We start from the raw sequence: 17429 nt of genomic DNA, 5'->3' as shown, positions 1-17429 counted from the left end.
GACACTGTCACATACCTCAAGGGGTTATATACTAATGGTTGATGAAACATAGTTCTAAACATATTTCTCTTATGAAATGAAATGGAAATTTTGTATTCTAACCAAGCTACTGCCTGACGCTAAAAGGCAAAAAATCAGCTCCGTGGAAAGAGACCAAAAAATCAACTCCATGGAATTTTTTCATAAATGGAGATGTCCTACGTTGTTGGTTGAAAGAGGATGCAAATTTTGTTGATATTCTGCTGATACCAGATGCAAAGGGTATACTACTTCATATTCTATTTATTACTAATGAAGGAGTCTGTTGGAGTTACTGCTTGAGAAGAAAATCATCTTTTCTTGCGTGCCCTGGAAATGCCTTTAGACATTGTATTTATCTTCAGAGAAGAAGGGAATGCATTATATTTTGGGATTAAAGAACCCAAGCTGTCCTTTTCTAAAGATGCCTGACATTTCAAGAAAACTGACAATTTTGACCCAGGAAAACCCTTTGCAGAGTTATTAGCTTTTCCAATGTTGACTCAAGAATCAGAGAGCCTGTATTATTCAAGAACACTGAGTGCAAAAAAATCTGTAGATCTCTAAGGAGAAAAGTCTTTATATTTTTATGTCTTTCTATTTAATTAGCCTTTATCCAAGCTTGAGACAAGTGTGCAATTCTGAGGCAGTCAAGGTTCATCCTTCCTTAACTATCCTTGTTACCAGTAAGTTGTTGACTGTGGACATCAGAGCTTTATTTTCCACCATATTTTTTCTTAATTGAAGACTATTGGGAAGTAGTTGAAATGGCAACATGAAAAACAAGTATTCATGCAATGAAAATGCCTAAAAGTTGAAGTGATAAAAAACTGCTCTGTGTGAAAGATAGTCCATATTTTACAAACTTTTGTTGTGGTGTAGCATGCTTCCGTCAAAGGAGAGAAGCAGTTGGTGGTGTGTTCTTAGTCCTAGAGGAAAAAGCTTCTTAAATGTGAACTTAATAAAAAAGCAAGAACATCTGTAAAAAGTAAATCCTTTGATAGAGTCTGTTATAGCATATTTGTTCTCTCAAAAATGAATTCTGTGGGTTGCAAAATAACACATACAGTCTGATCGAATAATTTTCAAATACAGAAACTTCACAGTGCACACATAGACGTTGCATAGAAAAAAACTGAAAGAATAAAACATACTAAATTGAAATGTCTTCAGTAGTTTCCTCTGGGAGAGGATGTGAAATAGGAGTCATGAGAGAAACAGAAAAAAGGGAATTTTCAACTTTTCACTCTCCAGTAAAGTTTGACCTTTTTTCACTGTAAATAGATTCTTTGCATTTTTAATTTAAAATAACCAAAATGGGGACTTCCTGTTATGGCTCAGCAGTAATGAACCTGACTAGTATCCATGAGGATGCAGGTTTGATCCCTGGCCTTGTTAGTAGATTAAGGATTCAGTGTTGCTGTGAGCTAAGGTGTATGATGCAGACATGGTTCGGTTCTGGCATTGCTATGGCTGTGGCTGTGGTGTAGTCTGCCACCTGCAGCTCCAATTTGACCCCTAGCCTGGGAACTTCCATGTGCTGCATCTGAGGCCCTAAAAAATAACCAGAATGTTATGTGTTTTATTACTTTTGTTTGTATCAAAATCAGGGTATATTTGTTACTAGGTAAAAATGTCTGTTTGTTATTTATTTCACAGGAAAACACAACAATGTTTTTAAAGGGTAAAAGGATATAATTATTTCTATTTTTGAATTTTCAAGCTGAAAACGCAATAGAGAAGACTGTCTCCTGCTCTAAACTATTTAAAATTCAAATGCATCATTTATTTTTTTTGTGTGTGTGTAACAACAGCTCCCACCCCCTAAAAACTATCTAATGGCTTTAAACAACAATAGTTTATTATTTTTCATGGTTCTGTGAGTTGACTGGACTGTTCTGTTTCACAAAATATCTGCTGGGGTCACCCCCGTGGTTGCTTTCTCTTGGCTGGTGGGCTGGGTTGGAAAGAAGATTGGAGCTCACCAAGGGATAGAGACTTAGAGCGGCAGTCAGCTGTGGTGCCTTACATCTTTCACATGTGGCCCCTTTCTCCTCCAAGGCTTTTCCAGTTATTTGCCTTGCGCCTGCTGTTATTTCTACCTTGAAGTATATAGATAGGTGGCTTGTTGTAAAGGTCTATCCTGGAGCCCACCTATTTCCTGCCTCAGGAAGTGAAACCAGAAGCCGGTTGTAAGTGTCTATCATAGAGCCTACTATCTCCCGCCTCAGTCACAGTTGTCTGAGTAGCAGGCACCGAAGTAGGATTAGATTTACTGGGAGAAATGTTAGTGAGGGATCCTGGGAGAGAGGGACAGAAGAGACAGGAAGAAATCTCAGACCATGCTGTAGGTCTGACCCTCCTGATGGTGAGAGGAAAGGAAGAAGCAAGGTCTTAGGCTGCAGTGCTGTTCTGAGCCAGGTTCAGCAAGGCCCACGGTCTTGCAGCTGAAGCCCTCCCATCAGTGCACAACTGCATCTTCCAAAACTGGGTTCCAGTCCCTGGCTGGTGGCAGTGGTGGGAGGTGTGGCCCTTCACACATTTCAAATGCAGCAGCTTGAGCCACAGCCGTTTTGTGCTCCTTAGAGCAGGACATGTGAGAGGTGCATTTTCATGGTTGCCTTAGCATTCCTGTGGCACAATTACCAACTAGAGGGTGGAATAAAAATAACTATGCAGCAGGTATTACAAAGGACATTTACTCATGATGTATTTTATTGCCTGTACCAGATAGTAGTTTGAGAAATCCTAGTCGGGTGGGATTAAATCCACTCTTATTTGTGTCCTAAAAACATACTTCCAGAGTGTCAGTGCCATAGGTAAATGTCTGATGATCTCTTCAAAAGTAATAAGAGAGAAGCACACTATAAATTCACACCTCAGGAGGAATTAATGGGCCCATTCTATTCTCTGTTAATTACTTACAATTCCATTCTCCTGATAAATACGAACAGCATTGTTTCTCAGACTGAGTTTCAACTCTGCCTCCCTCTGTCTTTCTTATATTTTTGTTGTTTGTATTATATCAGGATGCTGGCAGTAGCAAATATTCTTAAATATATATAGTGATTTCTTGGAGTTCCCGTCATGGCTCAGTGGAAACGAATCTGACTAGCATCCGTGAGGATGTAGGTTCGATCCCTGGCCTTACTCAGTGGGTTAAGGATCTGGCATTGCTATGAGCTGTGGTGTAGGTTGCAGACGCTGCTCTGATCTCGCATTGCTGTGGCTGTGGCTTAGGCCAGCAGTTTCAGCTCTGACTTGACCCCTTGCCTGGGAACCTCCATATGCTGCAGGTGTGCCTCCCCCTCAAAGACAATAAATAGTGGTTTCTTAAGAGAAACTATTAGTAGGCTATGGAAGATTAAGGTAAATTTTGTGCCATGACTTTTTTTTCAATAGCACCTGTGAAAATGCTTCATGACATTGGACTAATATGCAGTTTTCTTTTGAATTGTTTAGAACAGAGAGTTTATTAAGAAGGGAGAATTCAGAATGCTGTGCCCTTGAATTGCAGTCTTATTCAATTTTATTCTAATTCATATGACGCAAAAGGGTTGGAAATTCAAGAAAAGTGTAGGAAAATGTCTTGGTATGTCTGTTTTAAAAAAGATATTTGTCTTATGTCTCCCATTAGATGGATAGAAGTAAGGATCACAATCCAGTCAGATGAACAGACAACGCTCTGTGATTTATTGGATCTTAAGCAAATATGTAATTGATTATAGGGTAGGTTTATGGGAAAGTCACACTGTAGAATCAATGGGTTACACCTGTGTGAAGGAGCTGGCTTTCCAAATTTAATGTGCTGGTTCCATCACCCCATAATCTTTTATGTGGAAGAAAAGTACAGTGCATTTAGTAATTTTAGAGAATTGGGGGAAGATCAGTTTGCCTGCTATTATTACTTATCTTCTCAGTCATCTTTGTGCTTGTGATGGAGGGGATAAATGGATTTCGTAGGAACATCTTATTGGCAGTAGAGAGAAAATAGCCCACTTAAAATTTCAAATGTTGTAAAAGCTCTCGCTGTATGTGAAGACTAGGGTGTTCTGGTACAGGCTGGGAAGAAATGGCGAACCAATCACTATTCCATAATAAAAGACAGAGCATTCCAACCAGTAGATGGGAGAGAAACTAACATAAAGTGTGTTAGTGCTAAAATGTATTCATCTGATCATTCATTCATTCATTTGCATTTGCTGTTCCAAGTGCTGGGCATATAGCAGAAAACATATAGAAGAATAAGGGTGTCAAAGAGAAAAAATTCTTATTCCTTATATCCAGATGTTTTGGGCTTATTGTAATATAAGCTTTAAGAACTGAATTCTAGAAAAATCAAGGTGATAATGACAACAAGAATAAGTGTAGTTATAAGCATCATTTTGAAGACTCTGTGCTAAACATTTTACGTGCATGATTTCATTTTCACAATGACTTTACTAGTAGGCAGTTAGTTGCTCTCATTTCACTTGCTGAAAAGATTGGGGCTTAGAGAGATCTGAAGACATTTCCAGTTCCATCTGCCTTTGAAGGACAGCATGGCTATTTCTGTTCTTCATTATGAGTCAGGAAGAATGAGTCTTTGGTGTACTTTTACTCAGGTTTATTTGGAGAGCCAATTCAAGTGTCTCTGGCCAGTCCTCCATGTCCAGACCCCTTATGGTGAAGACGGCCTCATTTATTTATTTATTTATTTATTTATTATTATTATTTTTTTAATTTTCCCACTGTACAGCAAGGGGGTCAGGTTATGACGGCCTCATTTAGATCTCTGAAGACTCCTCAGCAATAAATGCTCTTCTGTAGAGTTTCATGAGCCCTGCCTTCTTCTGAAAGGTACCCTGTAAATATAATGAGTTCTGGATACATGCCACAGTTCTCATTTTGCCCAACTCTATACTAACTCTGCATTTGGGGTGTGCAAACTGCAAGCTCTGAGGCTTTCTAGGTACTCTTTTCTGGTTTCTTACCAAGATGCAATTTGTAAAGAGAGGAGAAACAAGTGGGATGATGTGAGCATGGGGGGTTATGTGCTGTGGGAGCACGGCTGGGACTTCCAAAGTGAAATAGGTAAACAATAGAACTATTTGAAGAATACTACCGAGTAGGCTGAACAAATCGCACGTTGTATTTGGTTCTCTTTAGCTGCAAAACCCAAGTCCAATCTCTGAGAGTCCCTGGGGTGAATGTTCACAGGGCAAGCTCAGAAATCCCTTTCAGTTACACAGTGAGAGTCCATTACCTGCTGCCCAAGACCAGGGTTCTAGGGACAAAGATTACTAGGAAGAAAGTTAGCATTTTATTCATTAATTTAAAGACAACAGTGGTAACAACAACCACTGCACACCTCCAAGTTAACACATTACAAAAAATACAGTATAGAGATTTAGAAAAAAAATGTGTGTCAGTGTGTGTGTATGAGTTATATGCATGTCTTGGAGCAGTACACACTGAGCCTATGAAGATATCCTTGGCATAGGGAATTTGAATTCAGTATTGCTGTTGAAGGGGTGAAAAAAGAGATTTTCACATATATGTCTGAATTATGGATTTTTAAAATAGTGAACTCATGTACTCCCCATGTAATAAAAGGACAAAAATAAAACTTATTTTACAAGTAAGATAATTGCCCACAATATATTTATTTAGGGGAGTTAAATCTTTTTTTGAAAATTGTGCACATTGGTATTCTCCCCAGTGGTGCTTTTCTCTTGTGGGCAGTTTCATCGAACTATGTGCTCATTGTCAAGGGTCTTCAGTGCCGTGACAGATAGCTTGAAGTAAAGAAAAAAGCTGGGTTTCTGAATGACAGAAAGTAACATCAAATACATCTCTAAATATTAGTAAATAGACTAGCAATGAAATGGCATTTTGGAAAATTTTCTATTTCAAGTCAGTTGAGGATAATACTAATCTGCATAAAATAAGTGAATTACATTTTGATTATTAAAATTATTGCTTCATTTGTGATTTAATATATCCTACCATATTCTATCTGGAATCAAATGTATACAGATGTAGCCTGGGTAACATCAGATATATAATTAGTTTGACCACCTGTTTGGCTATATAGTGGTTGATTATTAGAGCATCCTTTAAAAAAAAAAAAAAAAAAGAAAATGCCCGCACCCACAGTGTATGGAAGTTGGAAGTTCCAGGGCCAAGGATTGAATCTGAGCTGCAGCTGCAACCTATGCCAGAGCTGCTGCAACGCCAGATCCTTTAACCCATGCATTGGGCCAGGGATCAAACTCACATCTCTGCAGCAGTCTGAGCTGCTGCAGTCAGATTCTTAACCCACTGTGCCACAGATACTCCCAACTTATTAGAGCATCTTTGAAAGGCTCATTCAGTTCAGTACATACACAGATATTCTAATTTCTTTTCAGGAAAAACTGACTAATGAGGAGGAAAACGGTATAAGACAGATTCTGTACTAGGTACTTAGTTTTTGAAAACCTATATTCATGGGAGAATTCCATGCGCTACAGGTGGCAGGCTCTGCTGGAGGATTAACCTTCTATTTAGTGGCTGTTGTCTTCTCTGTATTAAAGATTCATTTTTCTTACTTCTCATAATAAAACATTGATAACTGTCTTCATAATTCCAATGTTTGAACAGTATAGAAAGTTTTGGCATTCCTACTGAAGTTATATTTGCCTTAGGAAAGGTCATTTCATGTTTGTTTGAAATTCTTACAGGGCAGTTTATGAAAATTTTGGCAAAGAAATCCATGCCGTTTACCTGGTACTATTTTTTCCTCACCTGAAATTGCTTAATGACTAGAAAGAGTTTTAAACACTTTGATTTTGAGCTCAGGACTTTTTTGGATACAATTATCCATAAACATTTAAAAAACAATATATATATATTTTTGCCTGATTGATATTCATCGGGGTACTTTGTGCTTTATGGGGCTCCAAAGAACTAAGAGTTGTTCCTACATTACTATTTTCTTGGAAATTATTAGTTAATTATGGTGCCTTTTATCTTTTGTCTTTAAATAGGTGTGTTTAAAGTAATAATTTACAACTCAGGAATTAATAACACTACAAACATGTTTTTTATTTTTACTGTTTGTATTAGATTTTTTCTTTTTTCTTTCTTTTTTTTTTTTAGGGTCCCAACAATGGCATATGGAAGTTCCCAGGCTAGGGGTGGAGTTGGAGCTACAGCTGTCAGCCACAGCCATAGCCACAGCAATGTGGGATCCGAGCTGTGTCTGCAACCTACTCCGAGCTGCGTCTGTGACCCACATCACAGCTCACGGCAGTGCTAGATCCTTAACCCACTGAGCAGGGCCCCGGATCAGACCCGCATCCTCATGGATACTAGTTGGATTCATTTGTGCTGCACCACAAGGGGATCTCCCAGATTTTTTTCTTAATTGAATGGGTTCATTTTCTTTTTTTTTTTTCTTTTTTTTTTTTTTTTGTCTTTTGTCTTTTTGTTGTTGTTGTTGTTGTTGCTATTTCTTGGGCCGCTCCCGCGGCATATGGAGGTTCCCAGGCTAGGGGTCCAATCGGAGCTGTAGCCACCGGCCTACGCCAGAGCCACAGCAACGCGGGATCCGAGCCGCGTCTGCAACCTACACCACAGCTCACGGCAACGCTGGATCGTTAACCCACTGAGCAAGGGCAGGGACCGAACCCGCAACCTCATGGTTCCTAGTCGGATTCGTTAACCACTGCGCCACGACGGGAACTCCTGAATGGGTTCATTTTCATTCTAATGTGAACTGGGGAGGACTCTAGGGAAAACAGTTTAGGTTTGATTGGCTAAAACAGTTTAGAGCTTCTGTCTTAAATCCTATAGTGGCTGTAGATAGTAACCCCCATCCAGCATAAAATGGTGATACAAGCTGATTGATATATAATCTCAGGAATGTATATACACACTGCAGTGCAACTTGCTAAGGCATGTTAGAGCATTGCTATTCTGTAATTTTGTGCTTCATTTTTTAAAGGATATTTTATTGGTTTCCAAATTTGAAGTTTTGAGGGAGATGTGAAGATGAGATAAATGAGAATTGTAGGTAGATACTCTAACCAAAGAGCTAAGGATAGAATTGGGATTAGAAAGGGATGAAACATAACTATAGGATTCTGTTCAGTTTGCTGATTAGATTCTTTCTCTTTCTGATTAGATCCTTGGGGACCTCAGTGATATGCTGAGAAAACAGGATTTGCAACACCATAACTGGTGTGGCAGAGAACCAATAACAGATGTTAAAAATCTCTTAAAAGGTTCTTGACAGAAGACAAGATATCAAGCAGGAAGCAGATGTATAGAGGTTAAGATCGTGGACTCTGGAGTCATTTGTACTTGGCTCAAATCTTGGCTCTACCCTTTACCTATGTGACGTTGGTTAACCTATTTAACTTCTTTGAACTTGGGTTTTTTTTTTTTTTTTTGGTAATTTGTGGGTAATAATAGTAGCCATCTTATTATGTGGATTAAAGGAAATAACCAGAAAGTACATAGCACATATCATAATCACTAAATACATGGAAGATGTTATTACTGTTTATTATTAGGTACATAGGAATGGCATGAGGATAAAGGAAGGCTGGGAGAAATGGGAATAAGATGGTGATTGGAAACAAGAGGTAGCGCTATCAACCTACGAGCCATTTTTTAGTGTGGCAGGTTAGAATGTTATTACTGAGTCCTTGCTGTGCTACAGGAACTATTTCATAAGCAATACTTAGAGGGTTGGTCCTGTGGGGCCCTAGGTTATTAATGGAGTTCATTGCCTGTCGCCTGTTCCTTTGTGCTAAAGAGCTTCTGAGGGTAGTTGCTCTGCCCCTGTGCCCGGGATACGAGACACCTTCGTCCATTTCATTGGTAATGAGACTTTGGGTCCCCAGAGGAGTAGATATCTTGAAACAAGTAAGGCTGAGGGGAATATCTGGGGAGAGTTCACTGCAGCTTTAAATAAAGATCTTTGGGAAAAAAAGAATTGCAAAGGAATGCTATGGGGCAGGTCTAGGGGAGAGGAAGAGAGCACCCAGTTCAGCAGTGGGACCCACCTGGTAAGGGGAAAAGCCATGTCCCTAGATGAGGACACGGTAAAAGAAGAAGAAATAAAATGTTGGATTTCAGACAGGGGAAGTTGACTAGATGTTATATTTCAGCTAGAAGGAAGATTTTTCTTTTGAGTATCCCAAAGCCAGTGCCTTATTTTAAAATTTTATTTTATTTTATTTTTATTTTTATTTTTTTTGTCTTTTTGCTATTTCTTGGGCCGCTCCTGTGGCATATGGAGATTCCCAGGCTAGGGGTGGAGTCGGAGCTGTAGCCGCCAGCCTATGCCAGAGCCACAGCAATGCGGGATCCGAGCCGCGTCTGCAACCTACACCACAGCTCACGGCAAATCTTATTACTTCTTCACCACTTTGTCACCCCCAGCCCCAAAACTATAGTGGCTGTAGATAGTAACCCTCATCCAGCAATGCTGGATCCGAACCTCGTCTGCGACCCATGGCAATGCCGGATCGTTAACCCACTGAGCAAGGGCAGAGACCGAACCCACAACCTCATGGTTCCTAGTCGGATTCGTTAACCACTGCGCCACTACAGAAACCCCTAAAATTTTAAATAAACATTTAATTTCAGAAGAGTTTTACATTTACAAAAAAGTTACAAAGGTAAAACAGGGGGTTCCAATGTACCCCTCACCCAGTTTTCCCTATTGTTAACATTTCACGTTACTCTGTGACATTTGTCCCAAAAAAACCGTATTGTATGTAACTATTACAGCCCTTGCTTCCAGATGTCACCTATTCATCCCTCATGCCTTTTTTTCTGTTCCAGATCCCATTTAGCATGTCACATTACATTTAGTTGTTATGTCCCCTTAGTCTCCTCTGATCTCTGATGGTTTCTTGGAGTTTCTTATTTTTAATAACCATATTTTTGAGGAGTACTTTATATTTTAATCCAAATCTTTGTTATTTATTTTATTGCTCAAGTTGTTCCAGCTTTGGTCATTGGGAGCTCTTTCAGTTAGTTCTTGTGTCCTTTGGAGATGCCCCCATGTTTTTGTTTTTTGAGTATTTTGTTACTTTCTAGCAACACGAAAAGTTCCAGGTTCCAATCCTAGAATCAATCATCTCTCCAAGGAACCTTGTTCCTTTTATGAAAGTATTTGTTTACCTATACCTTGTGGAGAAACAACTTTCTCAACAAGAGGACAATTTTAATGTCAAGTTCCTCCTGTCTTTAGTCTTAAGGTTTCTAGTCAAAATATTATTCTTCAAAGTTACTTAGAGTAGCACCTTTTTTTCTTCTACCCTCGTCAGTGAGGTTATGTCATGTATTTGTAATATACTTAGCTTTTTTTCTCAGTATACATTCCATGTTAGGCTCCTCCAATTTCCTGGTTGATTTTTTTTTTAATTTGCATACATCAAGGTTGAATCTTTGTGCTGAAAAGTTCTACAGGTTTTGGCACATGTGTAATGTCATATCTGTATAGCATACAGATAAGTTCCACCACCCTAAGTGATTCCCTGTACTTTGCCTAGTCAAACATACCTCCTATCCCAAACTTTTGAAGCTAGTGATCCGTCTTCTCCCCCTACATATGGTGGTGAGAAAGGACATATTTGCCTTGCTCCTAATCTTAAGGGAAGGATTCCAGCCTCTCACAATTAAGTATGGTGTTAGGTATGGGTTAATTATGTATGTAAGTGTGGGAGCCACACAAAGGTATGAAGCTTGAAGAAGTGACCAGAGCTATTATACTTTTTAGACAAAAAATGGATTTATGAAGAATTGACAAGACAAATAGTTTTGGGGCTGGGGGTGACAAAGTGGTGAAGAAGTAATAAGATTTGTTTGTACAGGCTTCCTGGCCCTAACTTCCCTGTCTCTAGTGATAAGGATTCCTTCTACCCTCCTGGAACAGGGAGGATACCTTTTGCATGGGAGATTTGTCTCCTGCTTACAGGAGGACAGAGAAGAGTCAGAGGGTCCCTTCTTGATCAGCCTGTTTCTCCAGTGTCTTTAATTCAAAATAATTAATATGGAGTTCCCATTGTGGCTCAATGGAAATGAGTCTGACCAGCATCCATGGGGATGTGGGTTTGGTCTCTGGCCTTGCTCAGTGTGTTAAGGATCCTGACCTCACTGTGGCTGTGGTGTGGGCTGGTGGCCGTGGTTCTGTTGGCACCCCTAGCCTGGGAACCTCCAAAATCAGAGGGTGTGGCCGTGGAGAAAAAAAAAAAGAAAAAAATAACTAATATGCCAAAGTGGCATATTTTGGGGTGACCACTTCTGAATCCCTGCATGGGTTTATGTTGAATAGACTCCCACAGTGATCTCTTTCATTCACAGATTTCATATGACTATTAACCTTATTATAAATTGTGCCAATGAGATTTTGGATCAGATCTGTATAGTTGCTTTAAAAATGTCATCCCAAACAATTAGAGCTCAATGAATCTAAACTTGAACAGAATGCTTTCATAAATTAAAACAAAAAGCTTCATCCAGATTTATTTTCTATCATGACTTTTTCCTCTCCAGTCAGCTTACCAATAAAAAAATGTATTTTTCCTCCTTAATGCATCACTTTTACGCTGCTTGTTTTGTTGTCGTTATTTTTAAAAGAAGAGGTGGATGCCACTCACAGTGGCTTTTGGCATTGTACTGGGAGTCTTGGTCATGTCTCCATTCCTTGATTTTGAAGTTATGGCTTAGGTTGGTGTTTCCATTGGATAATCTCTATCACAAATGCACCTTTCACCCCTTGAGTTGTATATTCATTATGTTTGAAAAGCCAATTTCCTTTGAAAATATTGCTCCTCTTTTCTCTTGGTTGTCTCAGTAGTGCTGAATTAATATCCCTTAAGCTTTCTACTTGATTTCCTTTTGGGGAGAGCCCAGCATGGAGACTTGGAGCTCCAAAGACATTTCTTTGACTGATACTTCCTTTGAACTTAAAGAATGGTCCTCTCCACCCCCAGTATTTTCCAGGAACAATAATGGCAGTGCCTCTGAAACACTAGTTTCTGCAGACTGGTACAACTCATCATTGCATGTACATTTTAGTGTTATATTTTTAAAATATTACATGTATCTTGAGTTATGATTTATAAAGGGAAAAATAACTAATAATATCAATATATTAAGTATTGCATATTGTGAATTCCTCTCATATAATCTTATGTTAAGCCAGCAAAAAAAGACATTTATTTTCATATTATTCTAATGCCAATTGGGTAGGATGGTAAAGATAACAAAATCTATTTTAATATCTGTTCATACTCCATACATTTGAAAAAAGTTTTTCATTTTGTTTTGTTTTGTTTTTGCCGTACTTATTGCATGTGGAAGTTCCCGGGCCAGGGATTGAACCCACACTACAGTTTCAGTCTAAACCACAGCTGCAGCAACACTGGATTCTTAACCTGCTGTACCACATGGGAGCTTCCTGTGTATGTGCCTTTAATGTACAAGAATATTTCACATAGGAGTTCCCATCGTGGTGCAGTGGTTAACGAATCCGACTAGGAACCATGAGGTTATGGGTTCGATCCCTGCCCTTGCTCAGTGGGTAAATGATCCGGCGTTGCCCTAAGCAGCTTGGATCCCGCATTGCTGTGGCTCTGGCGTAGGTTGGCAGCTACAGCTCTGATTAGACCCCTAGCCTGGGAACCTCCATATGCCACGGGAAGTGGCCCTAGAAAAGGCAAAAAGTCAATAAATAAATAAATAAAATGATCTTAAAAAAAAAAAGAGATTTAAAAAAAAAAAGAATATTTCACATAAATATATAATTCTTTAAAATTTATAAATCAGTTGTTTTTAAAAGTGATAATGTATAGTTTGGGTAAATCTACTGTTTACTAATTGAGGTGGGAATTTTTTATAGTTGATTTATATAACTCAGATTTTGTCTTTATAAAGAGCTGAATCAGAGGAGCTTAAATACCAAGTCAGAGAAGCCCAAGTACCAAATTCTCCATGCTACGGTGCAGTATTTTTAAACCAACAAAAAATTTGCTTCCATTTGAAATCACCAGTTTTTCCTAATATGTTTCAGCTTCCTCTGTTTCAGGATCCATTTTAGCATTTAAAAATTAAGTTTAGTTCTACTGCACATGGTGTAGGCATTTAGTGCCCCAGAGAATTTTTTTTTTTAAATTAGTGTTTAATTTTTGAGCAGAGCCAAAATAAAACACAGTCTTTTCCTTTATGTTCAGAATGAGGTGGCATGAGACTAAAACAAAAGCTTGAGCCACATGGCTACACTATCAGAAAATTATTAGAGCTCATCAATGAATTTGGTAAAGTTGCAGGATACAAAATTAATACACAGAAATTGTTTGAACTTCTGTATACTAACAATGAAAGATAAGAAAGAGGAATTAGGGAAATAATTCCATTTACTATTGCATCAAAAAAATAAAATACCAAGATAGGATTAGATGGCAGAATAGAAGGACTAGAGCTCAATTTCTCTCATAAAAACAACAAAATTACAACCAAATGCTGAGCAACCTTCAACCATATGAACTAGAATTATTCAAAAAGATATCCTAATCCAGAAGACAAAGAGGAGGCCACATCAAGAGGTAGGAGGGGCAATTATGCAATATAAGCAACCCCATACCTCCTGGGTGGGAAGCCCCACAGACTGGAAAGTAACTGTACCACAGAGACATACCTAAGGAGTGAGAGTTCTGGGCCCCATGTCAAATCCGCATACCTGGGGATCTGGTATTGGGAGAAAGAGCCCCCAGAATATCTAGAGTTGAAAACCAGTGGGGCATGTGCACAGGAGCTCCACAGGACTGGGGGAAATGGAGACCCCATTCTTTAAAAGCACACACAGACTTTCATGTGCACTGGGTGCCAGGGAAAAGCAAAGTCTCCCTAGGAATCTGGGTTGGACCAGACTGAAGTTTTTGGTGGATCTCCTGGGAAAATGGGGTGAATGTGGTTTGTTGTAGGGGAAGGGTGTTGGAAGCAAACCTCGTGGAAATAGTCATAGCATGCCTTTCTCTGGCTGTGGCCATTTTGGGAAAAATCTGGCCCCACCCATTAGCACTGAGAAGCCCCAGCCCAAATGACAATCAAGGTGGGATCGCAGCCCCACCCATCAGTAAACAGCCTACCTAAAGACCTCCCAGGCACACAGCTACCTCTGTTCTCACCCAGAGACAAAGCCCTACCCACCAGAGGGATAGGAATAAGCCCCACCTACCAGTGGGCAGGCACCAATCCCTCCCATCAGGAAGCCTACAGCAAGCTCCCATACCACATGGGGGGCAGACGTCAGAAGTAAGAGAGGCTACAACTACTGTCTGCAAAAAGGTCACCACACCAAAAACCTATAAAAATGAAAAGACAGAGAACTATAACTCAGATGAGGGAGAAAGAAAAAAACCCAGGAAACAGCTAAGTGATAAGGAGATTCTCAGCCCCCAGGAAAAAGATGTTAGACTGTTGATGCTGAAGATGATGCAAGACATTGGAAATGAACTGGAGGCAAAGATGGATAATTTACAGGAAACAGGAAAGAAATACAAGATATAAAATTTAAGCAAGCAGAGATGTAAAATACAATAACTGAAATAAAAAATTCATTAGAATCATCCAACAGCAGAATATAGGAGGCAGAAGAATGAATAAGTGAGGTGGAGAACAGACTAGTGGAAATCATGGATGCAGAACAGAAAAGAGAAAAAAGATTGAAAAGAAATGAAGAGAGTCTCAGAGAAATCTGGGACAATGTTAAATGCACCAACATCCATACTGTAGGGGTGCCAGAAGGAGCAGAGAGAGAGAAAGGGACAGGAAAAATATTTGGAAAGATAATAACCAAAAACTTCCCTAACATGGGAAAGGAACCACTCACTCAAATCTAGGAAGCACAATGAGTACCATATAAAATAAACCCAAGAAGGAACACCCCAAGACACGTATTAATTAAACTGACCAAAATTAAAGACAAAGAGAAACTCTTGAAAGCAGCTAGGGAAAGGAAACAAATAACATACAAGGGAACCCCAGTAAGGTTATTGGCAGATTTTTCAGCAGAAACTCTGCAAGCCAGAAGAGAGTGGCATGATATACTTAACATGATGAAAAGAAAAAAGCTACAGATTCCTTTACCCAGCAAGGCTCTCATTCAGATTTGAAGCAGAAGTCAAGAGCTTTAAGATAAGCAAAAGCTAAGAGAATTCAGCAACACTAAACCAGCTTTATAAAAAAGACTAAAGGAACTTCTCTAGGCAGAAAAGAAAAAGCTGCAACCAGAAACAAAAAACCATAAATGACAAGGCTCACCAGTGAAGGCATATATACAGTAAATATGCAAAATCATCCATGCTCAATTCTGCTCCAAAAATCATAAATTGTGAGAATAGGAGGGTACAAATGCAGGACACTGGAGATGCACTTGCAATTAAGAGACCAACAACTTAAAAAAGCAATCATATATGTGTGTGTGTGTGTGTGTGTGTGTGTATCACACTCATATCAAAACTTCAGGGCAACTGCAAATCAAAAATCTACAGTAGATACACAAACAAATAAGAAAAATCACATCAAATACAAGACTAAAGATAGTCATCAAACCAGAAGAGGAGAGAACAAGAGAAGAATGGGAAAAAAAGAGCAACAAAAACAAATCCAAAACAATAAAGTGGCAATAAGAATATTCATATCAGTAATTAACTTAAATGTTACTGGACTAAATGACCCAACCAAAAGACAAAGATTGGCTGAATGGATACAAAAAGAGGACCCATATATATATTGTCTTCAAAAGGCCCACTTCACTTCTAGGGAAACATACAATTTGAAAGTGAGAGGATGGAAGAAAATATTCCATGCAAATGGGAATCAAAAGAAAGCTGGAGTAGCAATATTCATATCAGACAAAATAGACCTTAAAAAAGAATATTTTAAGAGACAAAGAAGGACACTGCATAATGATCAAAGGATCAATCCAAGTAGAAGATGTAACAATTTAAAATATCTATGCACCCAGAATAGGTTCACCACAAAACATAAGGCAATTGCTAACAACCTTAAAAGGACAAATCAACAATAATGCAATAATAGTGGGGGACTTTAACACTCCACTTACATCAACGGACAGATCATCCAGACATAAAATCAACCAGAAAACACAGGTCCTGAATGAAGCATTAGAGCAGATGGACTTAATAGATATTTATAGGACATTTCATCCAAAAATAACAGAATACATATACTTCCAAGTGCACATGGAACATTCTCTAAGATTGATCACATCCTGGGATACAAATCAAGCCTTGGTAACTTTAAGAAAACTGAAATCATATCAAGCATCTTTTCCAACCACAATGCTATTCGACTGGAAATCAGCAACAGGAAAAAAACTGCAGAACACACAAACACGTGGAGACTCAACAACATGCTACTAAATAACCAATGGATCACTGAAGAAATCAAAAAGGAAATTAAAAACTACCTAGAAGCAAATGACAATGAAGATATGACACTCCAAAACCTATGGGATGCAGCAAAAGCCGTTCTAAGAGGAAAGCTTATGGTAATACAAGCCCACCTCAGGAAACAAGAAAAAGCTCAAATAAACAAGCTAACTTGACATCAAAAGCAGCTCAAGGAGAAGAACAGACAAGACCTAAAGTTAGTAGAAGGAAAGAAATCATAAAGATTGGGGCAGAAATCAATGAAATAGAAACAAAGAAAACCATAGAAAAGATCAATGAAACGAAAAGCTGGCTCTTTGAAAAGGTCAACAAAATTGATAAACCCTTAGCCAGACTTATCAAGAAAAAAAGAGAGAGAGGACTCAAATCAAATTAGAAATGAAAAAGGAGAAGTAACAATGGACATCACAGAAATACAAAGGATCGTAAGAGACTACTATAAGCAACTATACACCAATAAAATGGAAAACCTAGAAGAAATGGACAAATTCTTAGAAAGGTACAATCTTCTAAGACTAAACCAAGATGAAATAGAAAAAAAAAAACATGAAAAGATGTTCAACATCACTCATTATTAGAGAAATGCAAATCAAAACTGCTGTGAGGTACCACCTTATAATGGCTAGAATGGCCATCATCAAAAAAGTCTACAAACAGTGCTGGAGAGCGTGTGGAGAAAAAGGAACCCTGTTACACTGTTGGTAGGATTGTAAATTGGTGCAACCACTGTGCAAAACAGTATGGAGATCCCTTGGAAAACTAAAAATAGAAGTACCATTTGATCCAGCAATCCCACTCCTGGGCATCTATCCAGAGAAAACCATGACTTGCAAGGACACATGTACTCCACTGTTCATTGCAGCACTATTTGCAATAGCCAAGACATGGAAACAACCTAAATGTCCATCAACAGAGGAGTGGATCAAGAAGATGAGGTACATATACACAATGGAA

The 17429-nt window shown here is 38.8% G+C and overlaps 1 protein-coding gene across 5 annotated transcripts in view; it reads left to right on the top strand.

Moving 5' to 3' along the window:
• Positions 1 to 17429, top strand: part of LOC102158325 (uncharacterized) — a 503690-nt gene that overhangs the window by 135331 nt on the left and 350930 nt on the right. The gene's annotated exons all lie outside the window — the stretch shown is intronic.

Source organism: Sus scrofa, chromosome 13, assembly GCF_054392235.1.
Source record: "Sus scrofa isolate SSC_HxYL_T2T_F1_AM1 chromosome 13, Sscrofa_HxYL_maternal_Yorkshire_Landrace_v2.0, whole genome shotgun sequence".
Lineage (NCBI taxonomy): Eukaryota > Metazoa > Chordata > Mammalia > Artiodactyla > Suidae > Sus > Sus scrofa.
This window is presented reverse-complemented; position numbering and strand designations above follow the sequence as displayed.